This window comes from Leopardus geoffroyi, chromosome C1 (assembly GCF_018350155.1).
Source record: "Leopardus geoffroyi isolate Oge1 chromosome C1, O.geoffroyi_Oge1_pat1.0, whole genome shotgun sequence".
Taxonomy (NCBI): domain Eukaryota; kingdom Metazoa; phylum Chordata; class Mammalia; order Carnivora; family Felidae; genus Leopardus; species Leopardus geoffroyi.
In genome coordinates this window covers 179,324,099-179,340,668 of record NC_059328.1, presented here as the reverse complement: position 1 = coordinate 179,340,668, position 16,570 = coordinate 179,324,099, and positions in this window count along the sequence as shown.

The window sequence follows — 16,570 nt, the reverse complement described above, 5'->3', positions numbered from 1 at the left end:
AGAGATAACTGTCAGATTCATGGAAAACAAACTGTGGGTAACAGTGCCAAGGGCGCAAGTGGGGAGACAACTTGTGGGCTTTGACAATAATTCAGGTGAGAGGAGACGGCGGAGATACGTCCTTGAGTAGAAGCAAGGGAAAGAGATCTGATGCATAAGAGAAGGGTCTGAACTTTTCTAAGATCAACAGTTTTCCAAGAAATACAGGGATAAGGACAGACAGTGGGATTACATGGAAGGCTTTTCTGATTGTGTACCACTAAATTTTGGAGTGTTTCTAAGTTCCCTTCTTCCATGATGTAGCTCCTAGGTTAAGAAAAGTCTTGCCTTCCAAGATGGCCTTCAAATTCTTCTAGGTTAGATGGATATACTGTTTAATATTGTGACATCTTGCTTTTTTAGTGCCAAAGTAACTTATTTCTCCTTCCACTTGCTAAGTCATCCATATGTCTCATAATTTGGCAATTTGCTAACAATTATCCTTCAAAAATAGATCATACATTGTGAGAAATAACATCCTGTGTGAGTTTACCATGAGAAAACCATGAGTCAGATTTAATGAGTTTTTTCTCCCAGCCCAAGGGCCCTCACAAACATTCTGTCCCTTAATTCCCCAGTGCCCATTTTTCCAAGAGAGTTTTATCATCTGATTCCAACGCACTTCAATTCAAGTTGAAGTAAATCTAAATAAAAGATAAAAGAATCGTGCCTCCTGCTTTAACATGTGTTAGACTGATTATATCATTTCCAAAGGATCTACTAATAATATCCAGATGGGACTATCCCTCATGTATAACATTTTATTAGTTCAGAAAAAAGTGGAATTTATTAAACTACTGATTGGATGTATGTAACAGTCCCCGGAATACTGATATTTGTGTTTACAGAAGCTGCCTTCCATGAAGTGACTAAAAATAATATTTAACTAGTTTTTACATCATAAAACAACTTTTAGAAAATCCTACAATTAAGGTTTTGCGTATCATTTTGTTGTGAAGGAAAATTTTTCAGTGCTTACATCTGATCGTATTATTCTTTCTCCGTCTGGTGTTACAGGATCAAATTAAAGAAGCCCAGATAGAAATATGGCTTCCACATTCCGGCAACCATGCAGCAGCGGGAATAGGAGAGAAGCACAAAAACCTAATGAGGTGAATGTAGCTGAAATAGTTACTGATAAAATTCCACTAATAATAAATGGAGCCATTGATAAAATTTCAGTAACACTGATAAAAGCGGTGTAAACAGGACTGTATCTGAGAAAATTCATTACAATATAAACCCCATATGGGAAATAGCTTTGAACTATTACTCTTTTAATGACTCAATACCTAAGTCAGTATCCGGCCCATGCCTCAATATATATTGTGAAGTGTATGTTGAATAGTGAATGTGTAGATAATGTTTCCTGCTTAGGTGCATTAGTCTCTGGTCTATAGTTATGACACACATGCCAAAGGCTGTTTTGTTTTGTTTTTGTTTTTTTTTTTCTAATTGGGGAAGCCATGTTTTTTAATCTCTCTCCTCTTTATTTAGTTTGGAATGATCATTGGCTGCTTATCTTCCAAGCCCACTTCTCCAAAGGATTCTCTGAGCTGCCCAGTATCCTCTTGACACATTCCTTTTTCTCTTAAATTTGTCAGAGATAACTTTTGCTGTTGAAAACTAGGAATCCTGACAGAGGATCCCTGTGCTCCTGGGAGCCCAGAGGAGGTTTCCTCCCAGGGATGCAGCTCGACTTACCAGCTGGGGGCCCTGCCTGTTCTTTATTGGAACTTTCTTCCCTTAGGGCAGACCTAAGGATTTGGGGAGAATAAATTGTGAATCTGATGCTAATAATAATTTATACTTTCCTTGCCACTTTGGTTCCCCACAGAGCTCAAAATGTTTTACAAACCCAGCATTTTGTTCTGTGGCTATTATTCCCAAGGATATTACACTTGAGGAGAATATGTATTTCTAGAAAAATTGCCAGTGAATTGTTACGTGTGAATAGAAACTGAAGAGAATCTTGCTTCTGACCCACAGCTAAAAGAACATTCTTTTGTGCGCTTGATGATATTAATAATCATGAGGGTGATACTTTAATGCTACATGTATGCATTAAAGAGGAAAAAGTTCTAGAACCAGACCTTTAGTTATTTCAACTACTTGGATCCTTAGATGAGGAACGAAGGCAGGTCTATTTTTTGCTATGTGCTCTATTGCTTTGACAGTCTGGGCTGTTAATAATCATTATTTCAATTTTTATTTTGTTTAAAGGACATAGTATCATAATACACAATGAAAATAGCCATCTATGTTATGCCTCTATATTTTTAGAAAAACAGCACTTTTTAAAGCAAAATACAAAAAAAAAAAAAACCACATAAATGGAAACTGCAGGATTTGATCCATTTGGACAACCAAGCTAGGAAATTCATTCTGGCCTCCCCTGCCCGCCATCATGCTTTCCAAATCTCCATCTTTAATTGTGTGATAAACCATAGTGTTTATAAGTAACTAACAAACTATGGATTGAATGATTTCTATAGGAGGCAGCCTCCAAGGAGGTCCCCAGTGATTCCTTTCTCCTGGGTTCACACTCTTCTGTAGGTCCACTCTCTATCGTACTGTACTAGGGATGGCTATTGTGACCAGTTACAGATGTTATAATACTTACAATGTTGTAAGTATTCCACTTCTGGGATTAGGTTAAAAGACTGCAGCTTCTTTTTCGAATACTCTTCCAGCCCTCCACCATGTTATAAAAAGCCCAGGTGGTGACGGTCTGCCACCTCTGACCCTCTGGCAGCATAGAACTGAGAAACCGAGGCCTGCCAACAGCCACATGAGTATTTTGAGCCTTGTACTGGTTGCGGTTCCGGTTAACAGTCTGACCACAACCTCGCGCGCCAGAACCACCCAGGTAAGCCACTCCTGGGTTCCTGGCCCTCAGAAACTGTGAGCTAATATGCATTTGTTGTTTTCAGTTGCTAAATTTTGCAATAATTTTTCACACAACAATAGAGAGCCAATACCATCTCCATGGTGCTAATCTGATAGAAAAGTGTTATTGCAAAAATTAAAATTGTCCACGTACAGGGTGATTTGAATACAGGAGACCAAACAGGAGACGCTTCATTAGTCACCATCATCAATGATCAGTGCCTCTATCCTGAATTTCATTTACAATTTCTGTTTAGCTATTGGTGATATTGACTAAAAGTAAATCAGAAGAGAATGAAAGCAACTTTGGACATCACTTAAACAAAGTCTTGCATGCATTTTTATTGACTGCCTTAAAAACATCTTTTCGATTTAAATGATCAAAATTATTTTAGTTTTCTATTGAAGTCTATGCTTATAAGCAAAGACTTTGAGTGTTAAGGGAGTATCTCAGGGAAATCTAAAAGGTGTTCTATCAAAATCTTCAGAGTCATTAATTCTTTTGTTCTATTATGCGACAAATTAAGTGTCTTCCATGAGGCAGATACTGTTCTGGGCAAAGGGAGTAAGACAGCAGTAAACAAAACAAAGCAAAACAAAACAAACAAAACAAAGCAATCTCTACCTTCAAGATGTTTACATCCTGGCAAATCCTACAAAGTATTCGGGACAGATGGGCAACAAACTCTTTAGTCAATGTCAGGACTATTACTCCCATAAAGTCATGCTTCTTCATAGGACAAAATATTTGTTTATATTGTACAGAAATCTGTCTTCCTATGAGTGACATTCCCTAGTTTTAGCTTTTTCCTCTAAATGCCATGCTGTGTATCTGCACCCTTTATCAAATGTCTGCCCTTCAAATAGCTGAAAGGTGGCTCTTAGATTTCCTTGCAGTATCTCACTCACTCCCTCATTTTTTAACCAAGCTACAACGTCAGTAACTTTATATGTTTTTGAAAATCCAAATATCTGAAATTTAAAGAACAGCAATTGCTTTAGGCTAAATGGATTTTTATGTTTGTACATTTTTGCTTTGTGATAAACTCTAAAATATCCTAACATCTCATTATTAAGTTGTTCCCCTCATACATGTTTATATGGCATGAGCTATGCAGACAGTATCTGCTTTTAAATGTTTCATTATTGGAAAATGGAATTTTAATGCATTTTAATTTTTTTTTTTTCAACGTTTATTTATTTTTGGGACAGAGAGAGACAGAGCATGAACGGGGGAGGGGCAGAGAGAGAGGGAGACACAGAATCGGAAACAGGCTCCAGGCTCTGAGCCATCAGCCCAGAGCCTGACGCGGGGCTCGAACTCACGGACCGCGAGATTGTGACCTGGCTGAAGTCGGACGCTTAACCGACTGCGCCACCCAGGCGCCCCTTTTAATGCATTTTAAAGATGCAGATAAAATGCCCTCTTGTAGCTTTGCTTTGGTGGGCACAAGGTTAAAGTGCAGTCCTTATGATGCTGCCTTGTGAAGAGGCTGTTTGGGAATCTAGCAGAGTGAGAAGGACTCATTCCCTCTGCCATGAAGACACAGAAACAATCAAAAGCTGCCCATCTTTATGCTTTATCAATGGTAATATACTGCACCTTGAAGAAAGAAAAAGATGTTAAGCATATACAGCAAAAAATGATGAGCAGTGAGAGATGAACAGGACGGAAAGAAAAAGGATGGCTTGTATTTAAAACATATTTATCATTTTGAATGGGATACCTGTTCTTGATGGCTGCATTCTTTGACAAGGAAGTAAAACTTGAGTATTTGGAAGTCATTGTCAGGGGAAAAAAAGGAGATTGATCACTTTTCTTCAAAATGCAAAGGAGCTCTGAGTGCATCATTTTGGAGCTTTCCATTGTCTGTCAGTGACTCACACTATATCCAACTGTAGCTCTGCATTTTCTCCAAATTTGAGAAGACAGTGTATGACTCATTGACAGACAATAGCAAATTCTTTGCAAGATAGCAGGGGGCATGAGAAACAAACATCTGGGAACTAAGTTGTAAAGAATTAATTTAAGAGTTAAGATGATGCTGTCCACCTCCATCTGTACATTTGTTCTCCTGCAACATGTTTATTGTTCTTCTTTAAATGGAAAACACACACACACACACACACACACACACATATACATATATATATATATATATATATATATATATATATATATAACGTCACAGTGGAAATAATAGCTTTAGATTGCTAGCACAGCTTTCTCAATGATGTATCGCTGGGTTCACAAATTTTCCTATCATAGGCAAAGTTGAAATACGCTGAATTGTTTTTATTGTTGTTTTTAAGTCATGTACTTATATTATACATCTTTTTAAATTTAGGGATGTGGCAACTGAGTGGCTCAGTTGGTTGAATGTCCAACTTCGGCTCAGGTCATGATCTCGCAATTCTTGAGTTTGAGCCCCATATCAGGTTCAGTGCTGTAAGTGTAGAGTCCACTTTGGGATCCTCTGTTCCTGTCTCTGCAGCTGCCCCACTTGCTCCCTCTCAAAAATAAACATTTAAATAGATACATAGATGATAGATAGATAGATGATAGAGAGATAGATAGATAGAAAAATTAATTTAAGGATAAAAAAGAGCACTGGCAAAGAACTAAAATATAGTAGACATTTGGCCATACTGAAATACTGCTCTATAAAGAAATCAAATTTTGAATTTTATGTAAATCTTAAGACTTCTATTTTTATGCAATTCTCTTTATGCTTATATGTTAGTGTTTATCTTAATACATATGATTTTCATTTGATCTCAACTGAAACCAAATATTAATGCAGTCTGTTTTCCCTTTTTATTTCAAACTTATTTTACACATTTCTGAGTTCCTTTTTTTCCATCTAGTTATCATATATATGTATATATGTATACATGTATGATATATATGTGTATATATGATATATCATATACATCATATATATGTATATATATCATATATCATATATATCATATATATATCATATATCATATATATATCATATTGATAAAATGCAATTAAAGAACCATAATTAACTAGCTTAATTCTTTTTGGAGGGTGTGAGGATAATCAATATACATAATATTTCTCTACCTCTAAATAAACTATTGGATTTTAGTAATTAAGCTCCTTAACATCTTCAGTCAGACAGGGGTGGAACATAGCCTGGAACTTAATGATTCAAAGCTTCCAGTTAATACTTTTAAAAGTGGAAGATGAAGCTCAAGCCCCATGTCAGCTTGTGCACTGATTGCAAGGAGCCTGCTTGGGATTCTCTCTCTCCTTCTTTCTCTGCTCTTCCCCTGCTCACGCTGGCTCTCTCTCTCTCAAAATAAATAAATAAACATATTTTGAAAGTAAAAGATGAAGGGGCACCTGGGTGGCTCAGCCGGTTAAGCATCCAACTCCAGCTCAGGTCATGACCTCACAGTTCATGAGCTGGAGCCCCGCATCAAGCTCTGTGCTGACAGCTTAGAGCCTGGAGCCTGCTTCAGAGTCTGTGTTTCCCTCTCTCTCTGCCCCTGCCCAGCCTGCACTCTGTCTCTTTCTCTCTCTCAAAAAACAAATAAACATTAAAAAAGTTTTTTTAAAGTAAAAGATGAAGCTAATATATTAAATGTTTCATTTTAAGTTAGAGACACAGATATTTATCTATTTATGTATGTATGTACATATGTATGTATGTATGTATATATACACACACTGACACACACACACATATATGTGCAATATATATATTGCACTCTACAGGTCTTTTATAAAAGTCCCAGTTTTTCTTAAGCAGTGGATAATAAGAATTTTTTATCTAATAATGTGTATTAACACAGTAAAAAAAAATGTCATTCATTTGTAAAGAAGTTGTTCCAACTGTTTTACCATAGCAGTTAGTCAAGAGTGTTTAATGAAAACCTATATTCCATATCACATGATGCTTATCTTTTCCTTCAATGACTTTTCTCCACACACTAGGCAGAAAGCAATTGTTTCCAGTACAGATGACTTTATGAAAATTGTTGATCCTAATGATTTTCTATGGGGAGACCCTTTTGTTGTTGTTGTGGTTCTGAGTGTATGTTTATGTGTGAGTGTGTGTGTGTACGTGTAATCTGATTTTCTGAAATTGCCGTGAAAACATAAAATCTTAGTGTTTTGCTGGTGTTCTTGGAAGATTCCACATCCAGACTCATGTCAATATAACTAATTCCTCCAAGATCCCTGAAAAACCAACATCTACTTCCTGTACAAACACTGCTATTTTTTTACACTTAAAAAAAGACGTAGCATCAGCTATGTTCTAGGCATTGTCTTATTGCTATAGTTATCAGGATGAACATTGTGTGTGTTGGTTCCCAGAGAGCTCTTTCTCCTTGGAGAAATAAACCAATAAGCAAATAACTAGATAATAGTATCGTATGTATCAAAATGAAATCAAATCGATAGAGGCTAAGGATAGACTCTCTCTTCCTTGGAAAGTCAGAAAAGATTTTATAGGAGAAATAATACTTGAGATGGATTCCAAACAAGTTTTGCCAAGTGGCTGAAAAATAAAGGAGAGAATATAGTCCAAGTATGCGCAGGAGAAGTAGTATAAATGTTTACAAGTATGAGTTGCATGGCAATCCAAATAAATCAAGTTTACAGAACTTATATAAGATGCATGGAGTAATTGACAGGGCAAAAGAAAACACCTGAATTGTATTTCTCTCAGGAATGTGATGGGTTGCCATGTATATCAGGGTTTGAATGTTATCCTCTAAGTAAAAGGAAACCACTAAAGATTTCCAAAGGAAAAGACATGCTCATATTTACGTTTCAGAAAAAATTTTTGACAGCAAAGTGAAGGATGAACGTTAGGGGAAGGAAACTTGAGACATGGATTTCAGTGCAAGTGAGAGATAACTAGGGTCTGTCTTCAACCTGGAGTGGAAGTTGGGGGGGCGGGGGGGAAGAGTGGGCAATAGAAAGAAACATGAACAAATTCAATCAAAGAAGTAAAGGCAACTATTCAAACATTATATGAAGAATCAAAAACTGCCTCACTATAAATTTAGTTATTAGCTGCGCCTTCTGCTCTGGGATTCCTACAAAAAAAAAAAAAAAAAAAATATATATATATATATATATATATAATGATATATATCATATATATTACATATACATGATACATATATCATATATATGTATATCATATATCATATGATATATATATGACCATATATATATTAGATCATATAGATCTAATATATATATTAGATCATATAGATCTAATATATATATTAGATCATATAGATATTAGATCATATATATATATCATATATATCATATATATACATATACATATATGTGTTATATATAAGATATGTATCTTATATATAAATTTAGATATATATCATATATTATATATAAAATCAAGATATATATGAAATACATTTTAAATCCAAAATTTTTAAGGCCGGATATATTTATTCTCTTTACTTATTTATAATATGTCATCATTTTTCCCTTATCATCTTGATGGCTGTCCTACAGATATGCTCAATTTTTCAAGGCTCTTCTTAAAATCTTACACTCAAATTTTTATTATTTAATTGATTCATGCTTCCTATTTATGTACTTGATATTGTATATTTCAATGTCCCATTGTCCCTGTTTCAACTATACACGCAAGGCTAACTTGTCTATTTTCTCTCTTCATCTTCCTCAGATTGTAAGCCAGAGAATTAATATCACAAAAGCAACTATGAGAAGGGTAGTTCTAACAAATGAAATAGTCCATCTAAATGAAAGTTAACATACATCCTCATATTGGTAAAGTGCAATTAAAGAGCCATAATTAATTAGATTAGTTCTCTGAGAGAATATAAAGACAACCAACATGTGTAGTATTTCTCTAATTCTAAATAAATTACTTGGATTTTAATAATATAGCTCCTTAACCTCTCTCTTCCGTTATACAGAGCCAGAAAATAGCTTGGAACTCAATGATTCAATGTTTTCAGTTGATACTTCTAAAAGTAAAAAAAAGAAAAAAATGAAGCTAACATATTAAATGTTTCATTTTAACTTAAAGCAACCCAGTTAAACTGTCACAGAGTAGCATTTTTTTGCAGATAACTACCTATGTAAGAATTGTATGGATTTTTAAAAATTAATTTTAACTTATTTTTTCCTCTGTATGTCTCCATTTTACGTTCCTTCCTAGGCCAAGACTACTCTACTTGGCATGATTTTTTTTTTTTTTTTTTTTTTTTTGCTGGTCAATGACTGAAGCTGCATTTATCATATCTCCTCCTGACTTTTAAAAATTGATTCCTTACTTGGGAATACTGGACTGACTACTGCCTAGATAATTATCCAAGAGCACTGTTGCCTCTATATGCATCTGCAGTCCTTAGGCAAATGAGAAAATGTAAATGCAACTTTCAGAGTTTCGCTTAATATGGGCAGCTGACACTTCTGGGCAGAAAATATAATTGCTATCCTCATATACACTCATCATTAAACTAATAATACTGTTATCTCTCAATCGTTGTTGATAAAGATGACTGTACTAACATAGACATGTAGTTTTTGTCTTTGATTATGACTGCGAGAAAGGCACAGAAGTTTTCATTTCAAGGGAGCAATTAGAGAAATGCACGGAATCTTAATTTCTCAGTGTGCTCAACAGCAAAGGAGGACATCTGGCTATAAGCAGACCAACATGCAATCAAATTAACATTATAAGAATACCACTGGCGATTCCTATTTTCTTCCCAACATAAACTATTTTTGAATTCTTTGTAGTTTAAAATATGACCGTTTTATATAGATTTTCAGCCAAGAATTCATTTCCAAAGAGCATTAAAGTCTTAATCGTTTTTGAAAGGTGACCGTCTATTTCTCTCAACAGGTCCGGGTAGGATTGGCCTAGCAAAGTGCGGTTGTCATGCTGAGGCTTCTATAGCACTCTCTCTGGCTCTGTTTTCTCCAGAGGGACCACAGCCTGCTTGTCTTTAAGGTAGGAAAGAGCAAGACTGTTCTTTCAAAAGGAGTGAGACCTTTAGCTTCCATGAGTCAGTGATACCCTACAATATTTTTGGCAGGTACTACCTCTGTATGGGATTAGACAGCTGGCTTTGAGGCTAGTCCCTGATGAATGAAAATAATAGCCAGTCAGAAATATAATCAATATTGAAAACAAATCTATACAATCACGTTTCAAAAAGATAAGTATATTGTTTTCTAAATAATGATCATTGATGCATTGATGTCCATGATTCAACTCTTGAGTAATGTAATCATGACTTTACAATTCATCAATTTCTTAACAAATATTTGAACAATAAGTAACTCTGTGTGTGTGTGTGTGTGTGTGTGTGCAATGTAAATACATTCTGGAAAACATGGTTTGCTCAGCAAACAAATGTGTTTTATGGCTATCTTGGTAGTTCTGTTATTGGTTAAGACACAAATTTGTGTATCTCATGTCATGTGCTGTTCAGTGATTTTCATCATTCATTATTCAAAAATAAAAACCAATTGTTTGCTTTATTATAACCAAGCCATTCAAATGGAAACAATGAAGGGTATGTAATAATCAATCTTCTCCCAGTCTAGATTCCAAGTCCCCTGCTCAAGAGAGTAACATTCTAAATAGTTTATTGTTTATTCTTCCAGAAATTTCCTATGCAGTTATAATTAGATATGGTATAATATCTTTATGTTTTCTAATTTTAATTGTTAATAATGCTTCCAACATTTTAAAGATATTTTACTTTTATTGTGAAAATGATGAAAAAAATAGATTATTCCAATGGAAAATGATTATAATTAACTTAGCCACATTGTGTTTTTGCAAAACATTGTTGGATACAGTGCCAAGATATGAAATGAACATCAGGGTTTCAAGGGGAAAAGGAGAAAAAAATTAGATTAATTTCATTTTGATGACATGTTCTTCATATATCATATTTAAAAAATGCAAGTTGGGGCACCGGGGTGGCTAAGTCGGTTAAGCATCCAACTCTCAATTTCAGCTCAGGTCATGATCTCTCAGTTCATGAGTTTGAACTCCACATCAGGCTCCACACTGCGGAGCCTACTTGGGATTCTCTCTCTCTTTCTTTCTCAGTCCCCCCCCCCCACTTGGGAGCGCTCTCACTCTCTCTCTCTCAAAATAAATACACATTAACAATTTTTTTTAAAAAATGTAAGTCTTATTTCAGAAAACTTTATATTAAGAAACCCAAAGTCAAGGTGAACACTCCATCTTAAGTGTATATTGCCCTGCATGTAAAGAAATGCTAACAAAAACCGGGGGGGAAACAATCTCTATATAAGTTTATTATTTCCCAGAGGGAAAAACAATGAACAGCACTAAGAATATGTTGGGAATTTGGTAGTTGCTCCAAAGAACTGAATTTTAAGTATAAATGTGGTCATGTGCAGAAACAGTCTTCTTTTTGGACACAGGGTAAGTTTATAGTCATTTGTGCCAAGATATTTTTTCAAAGATTTACATTGCTTGTTGGAGAGCAAATTCCAAATCAGGATCATGGGAAAAGCATAGAGAAGGAGAAAAGAAATGCAGGAGACAGAGGTATATTCAGAGTTGAAAACATGAGATACTCAAAATGAAATAATGGAAAGCACAGATGAAAGTATGGATAATGAAGTAACTTTCTTCCACTGTCATATTAGAATAAAGTTAGAAAGCAAGCAAGGTCTCTTCCCTGTTCTCCCAAATCCCAAAGGATGACAATGTCCTCCTTTAACATGGTCTCCCAGCTACTACCCTGATGAGCTAACAATTGTTCTCTGTTACATCTTAAGCACTCCATCCAATATAATGATGATGATGATAAGCTGTACCAACAAAATGTAAATGATTTATGTTCTAGCCTGTGAGGACTCTTGTTTTAGGATAAAAAATTCTTGAAAAGGCTAAGAGAAAATTTGATAGCCTTTTCATGCTACTCTGGTTTCATAATTCATTAACAGTCAAAATTACAACCACTGAATCAGTCAGTGGAAGAGAAGTACCCTTATCATATCTCTCACAAAATACTTGTGGTATGAACCCCGATTCAATTTTCAATCCATTAATCATGTCAGCAAGTAGGAATCCTGAAATGTCAGGGCATTCATTCACATTTGCAAAGGAGAATAAGTATAAGGAAAGTTTTGCCTTATGGAAGAATTGTTAATAACAACAATATGGAAATATTACTATAAGATATTAAATATTTAGGGAACTAAAGCATAATTAAATTATGAGGTAATTAGTTCAAGACTGGAGTATCGATAAAAGGAAAAGGGATTATGTGTGTGGTTACAACTAAGGAAAAATCGTATTATATTACATTTTGCATTATCTTTTATTTGTTCAATGTATTAGAATAAATATTGCAGATAATGAAAATAAACACACTCGTACAGGACGGAGTGTCACGTAAAATCAAGAGCCAATTTGAACAATGGAATAACAAAGAGTAAAATGAAAGAAGAAGAAGAAAATTCCTTGTTAGGTTGGAAAGATTTTGAATTACAAAAAAAAAAAAAAAAAAAAACCTGAAAGCCAGATTGGTAAAAAGAGAGAGCCAAGGAAAATGAAATAACAGGATATAATGAGATAAGAAAGTGTTATAAGGAAGAGAAAGCATGACATTCTACCAAAAAAAAAATCATAATATAACAAAAATTCACGGGCAGATTTGGATGTATCTGCAAAGCTTCAGCAATCAATCAATCAGTGTATGTCAATAATATCCAAACTTTTAAATGTCAACGGAAATAATGTGTTTTCATGTTTGCCCATTCTTGGCTAACGAGGTAATTGCATAAAGCTTGTATTTGGAATGAATTGAATACACAAAAATGCATTTCAATTAGAATCTACTTCAACCGGTACTGATGTTACTGATTTAAAAGAAGCAATTTTAGCACATCTATTGTCACACTTTCCCCTGTTCATTTAAATGATGGTTGACTTGATAGATTTTAGTCTGAATATATTTGCTATTTAGCAATAAAGCTTTTAAACTAAACAACCGAGAGAGTTCTTTTAGTGTTTCGTGCCCTCACAAAACATATGGGATATGTAATTAGGACTTGCAAAATACCAAAATATAAAAACGAAAACAACTTAATTTTGATACTATGCTACATTTGCTAATTTTCTTCCTAAATTTCCTATTGAAGGCACTATGTTAAAGGTCAGTAGTAGTAGAAAAAGGTTAATTTAGAAGTGGCTCCTCAGGATAACTAAAATAAACATTTATTGAGTCCTTTGGCCTGAAGCAGAATGACTGTTAAATTGCTTATGATACTGGTAGTTCTTATCTGAAATAAATAAGGAAAAATCCACATCTGTTCATGCTTAAACTGAAAATAATGAGCACATTGTTTAGTGATAGGGCCTCTGGAAGATAGCTCAGCAATCTTCCTTTTTTTCTTTTTTCTGAAACAAAATGTTAAATAGTCTCCTATATAAAGAATTTGACGAATTCATGAATCCTTTAGAGGATTGAAAAGAAAGAAGCAAAATGCATATGTTTAATAAAAAAATCTTCCAAGTTTAAAAAAATATTTTCCACTGGAGATATCCCAACTGATTTGGTAAAAACTGGAGCACTAAGGATAAATGCACATTTTTGACTGCTGTTAACTACAAACAATAGCAAATTTTAAGATGTGGAACAGGCCCATGAGATGCCCGTGATTCCTGACGGCCCCAGTCTGGCAGTCAATGAATTCTTATTAATATACATGTGCGCAATCATTTTTTTGTCAAATGAAAATATAGTTACAGCTAAGTTGCATCTTGGGAAGGCATACTTAGGTTGGGCTCACCCACATAAAATAGCCAGACTTCAAGTTAGCAATTATTTTGTCTCTGTCATATACAAAAGTACAACATTAAGCGTTAAGCAGAGGGGACAGATTTCAAACAATATTAGAGAATTCGTCAACAGGTGTATTATGGAAAAGAGAAATTTAAGAGCTTCTCGTGGCTTCACTGACCTTCATATCATTTCTGGAACCTGACAAGGAGCTTCAGATCACAGAAGGTTCAGCTCTTTTTTTTTTTTTTTTTCTTTCTCTGATAGAAAGACTGACTCTTTACCAGGCTAATGCCTCCTCCTGTCACTTTAGATCCCAACTTAAATGCTACTTCATTAGGCGTGGTTTCACTTATCCTTGAGATTAGGCCAGGTCCCAGAAATAGGTGCCATCCTGGCCCTAGTTGCCTCTTCTTAATAGCACCCATCACAAATGTAGTAATTTATAATTATGTGATTAATACATTTTTTGCCAACTAGACAAGCAGAGAATGAAAACCAATGACTCTCTTTCATTCTCAGATATGCTATGCTCACATGGTATATTCAAAAAAAATAAATATTCTATGTTGAGTGAATAGTTTATCCAAAAGAATTTTTACGTTTATTTCACTTAAGTATATGCAGTGATCTCATTACCATCTATACTAGGAAGAAAGACATTCTACAGTTATTTGTTCATGATCAAATAATTATTAAGTGGTCTAGCATATATTCTATTCCAAAACCCATCCCTCTTTCACCACACATGTCGACTAAGGTTCTGCTAGCTTGGTAATTATATAATAAATATCTTCATAAAGTAAACATTTCTCAGTTTTTGGTCCAGCATTTTTTGTACATCACCTCCTATTTACTGAATGGGTAGTGTCACTTTTGCTAAACATAAACCGTCACCACTTTTAGAACTACAATAATGTCCCTCTTTGAAGAATCAATTTCAGTGTCTGGTTGAATAAGGCATTTACAGTAGTCCAGTAGAAACTCTAGTCGTGGAAATTTTACGTGTCTGAACCACATGTAAAATATTATTACTGTTCTATTAGGTTAATTCCTGTCACAATAGCGGATGTCGTTATCCATAGTAATCTAATATTAGCCATTAATGATTGCCATTCTAGAAGGGTATAGTTGTTGATGAGGACTTTAACTAAAACGAAAGTGATTACTCATCTCGTTTTTTTAATAAAATATTTGTCTCTGAAGTAAATTTATGTACTTAGCATTTTCAGTTGCAATCCAAAGCTCTTTGGGGAGGAAATGATAATCTGCATTCTCAAAAATGCATAAATTTTGTTTCATTAGAAGACATTGTGTTGATTCTAAGAAAACTAGTAAGCCTAAATTTAACTCTGAATATAACGGATCTTCTAACAAGAATAATGAATTATAACAATTGTACTAAAATAGGTGAAAATTGTCAGCATTCCAGAGCTCAACGTGAAAATTACTCAAAAAAAAATTTGAAATTAGAAGATCTTGAGCTCTTATTGTCGAAGACATGCCTTGACAACACATAATATATTGCACAGATCAACCCATTTTTTTAAAGCAATATTTTTTAGTGTGATCTTACGGTCAGCAAGTGTAAGCTATTGAACAGATGACGATTGAATGCTTAATTTACAAATATAAAGAAAACCACCCAGCAATAACCTCAGCCATTCCATAGAAAAATACAAATTAAGTGCGAATTTGTAACTCATTACCCCACATTTATAAGAGGGAAGAGAGAAGCAAAAATACAGGGGCACCTGGGTGGTTCAGTCGGTTTAGCAACCAGCTTGGCTCAGGTCCTTACCTCTGTTTGTTCATTAGGTTAGTTCAGGCCCCACATTAGGCTCATTGCTGTCAGCCTGTCAGCGCAGAGCCCGCTTCAGATCCTCTCTCCCCCTCTCTCCGTCCCTCCCCCACTTGCACCCTCCCCCAAATTAATAAATATTTAAAAAATAAGAGGCAAAAATACAAAGTAACATTGAGAGAGATATAGCCCTGCCCACTCATGAATCTTTCTTACAGTGCCTGGACCCAATTCTCCTAATGCAATAATTTTTCCCAGTCTAGATGAAATCGTTACTTGAGTCCAGTTAATACCCATTCTATATTTAAAAGCTCCAGGCTATTCATGACTTCATTACCTTTTTGTACAAACATAAGAAAGCAAAAAAGATGTGCTTGTGCAACAGTAAGGAAGAAGTAGGTTTACTGATGAAATAATAATTTGAAGAAAAATAAATAGAGCCATAAAAGTCAGAGGTAGCATATGAGCATGAAAGATATACATTCACACACCATGTCAAGTCATTTTCTCAAGGCTCCAAAAAGAAATTAGCAATAAGCAAGGAAAATGCAGCAAATCGGGTATTGTAATCTATTGGCTAGGGTTTTCAAAGAACAACCCAGGGGGACATTTTAGAACACAGCAATCGAGCTATATACAGCCACATCTCAGCAATTTACCCTTCCAGAGGGCAAAAATTAAAGAGAGAAAAAAAATCAAGTGGAGAAGGTAAAGACTCGAAAGACTGCTTTTTTTACCTACACGTCTACAACTCTCATGAAGTGGAGTCAGATGCTTGGCATTTCTCTTCGTACTCGACGCCACTCCAGTGTGTTAGGACAATTCAGAAGAGCGGGCGAAGAGCGGATTATGTGTAATGGCAGGGCACGCATGGCAGCCAAGCCTAGCTGTTGAGCACCGTGCACCACGCACGCACTTGGCATATAGAGTCACAATCTCTGAAAATGACCGGGAGGCTCATCAACTTAAAAGGAATGCGGAGAATTTAGACGGAGTTCAGGGTAGAATGACAACAAT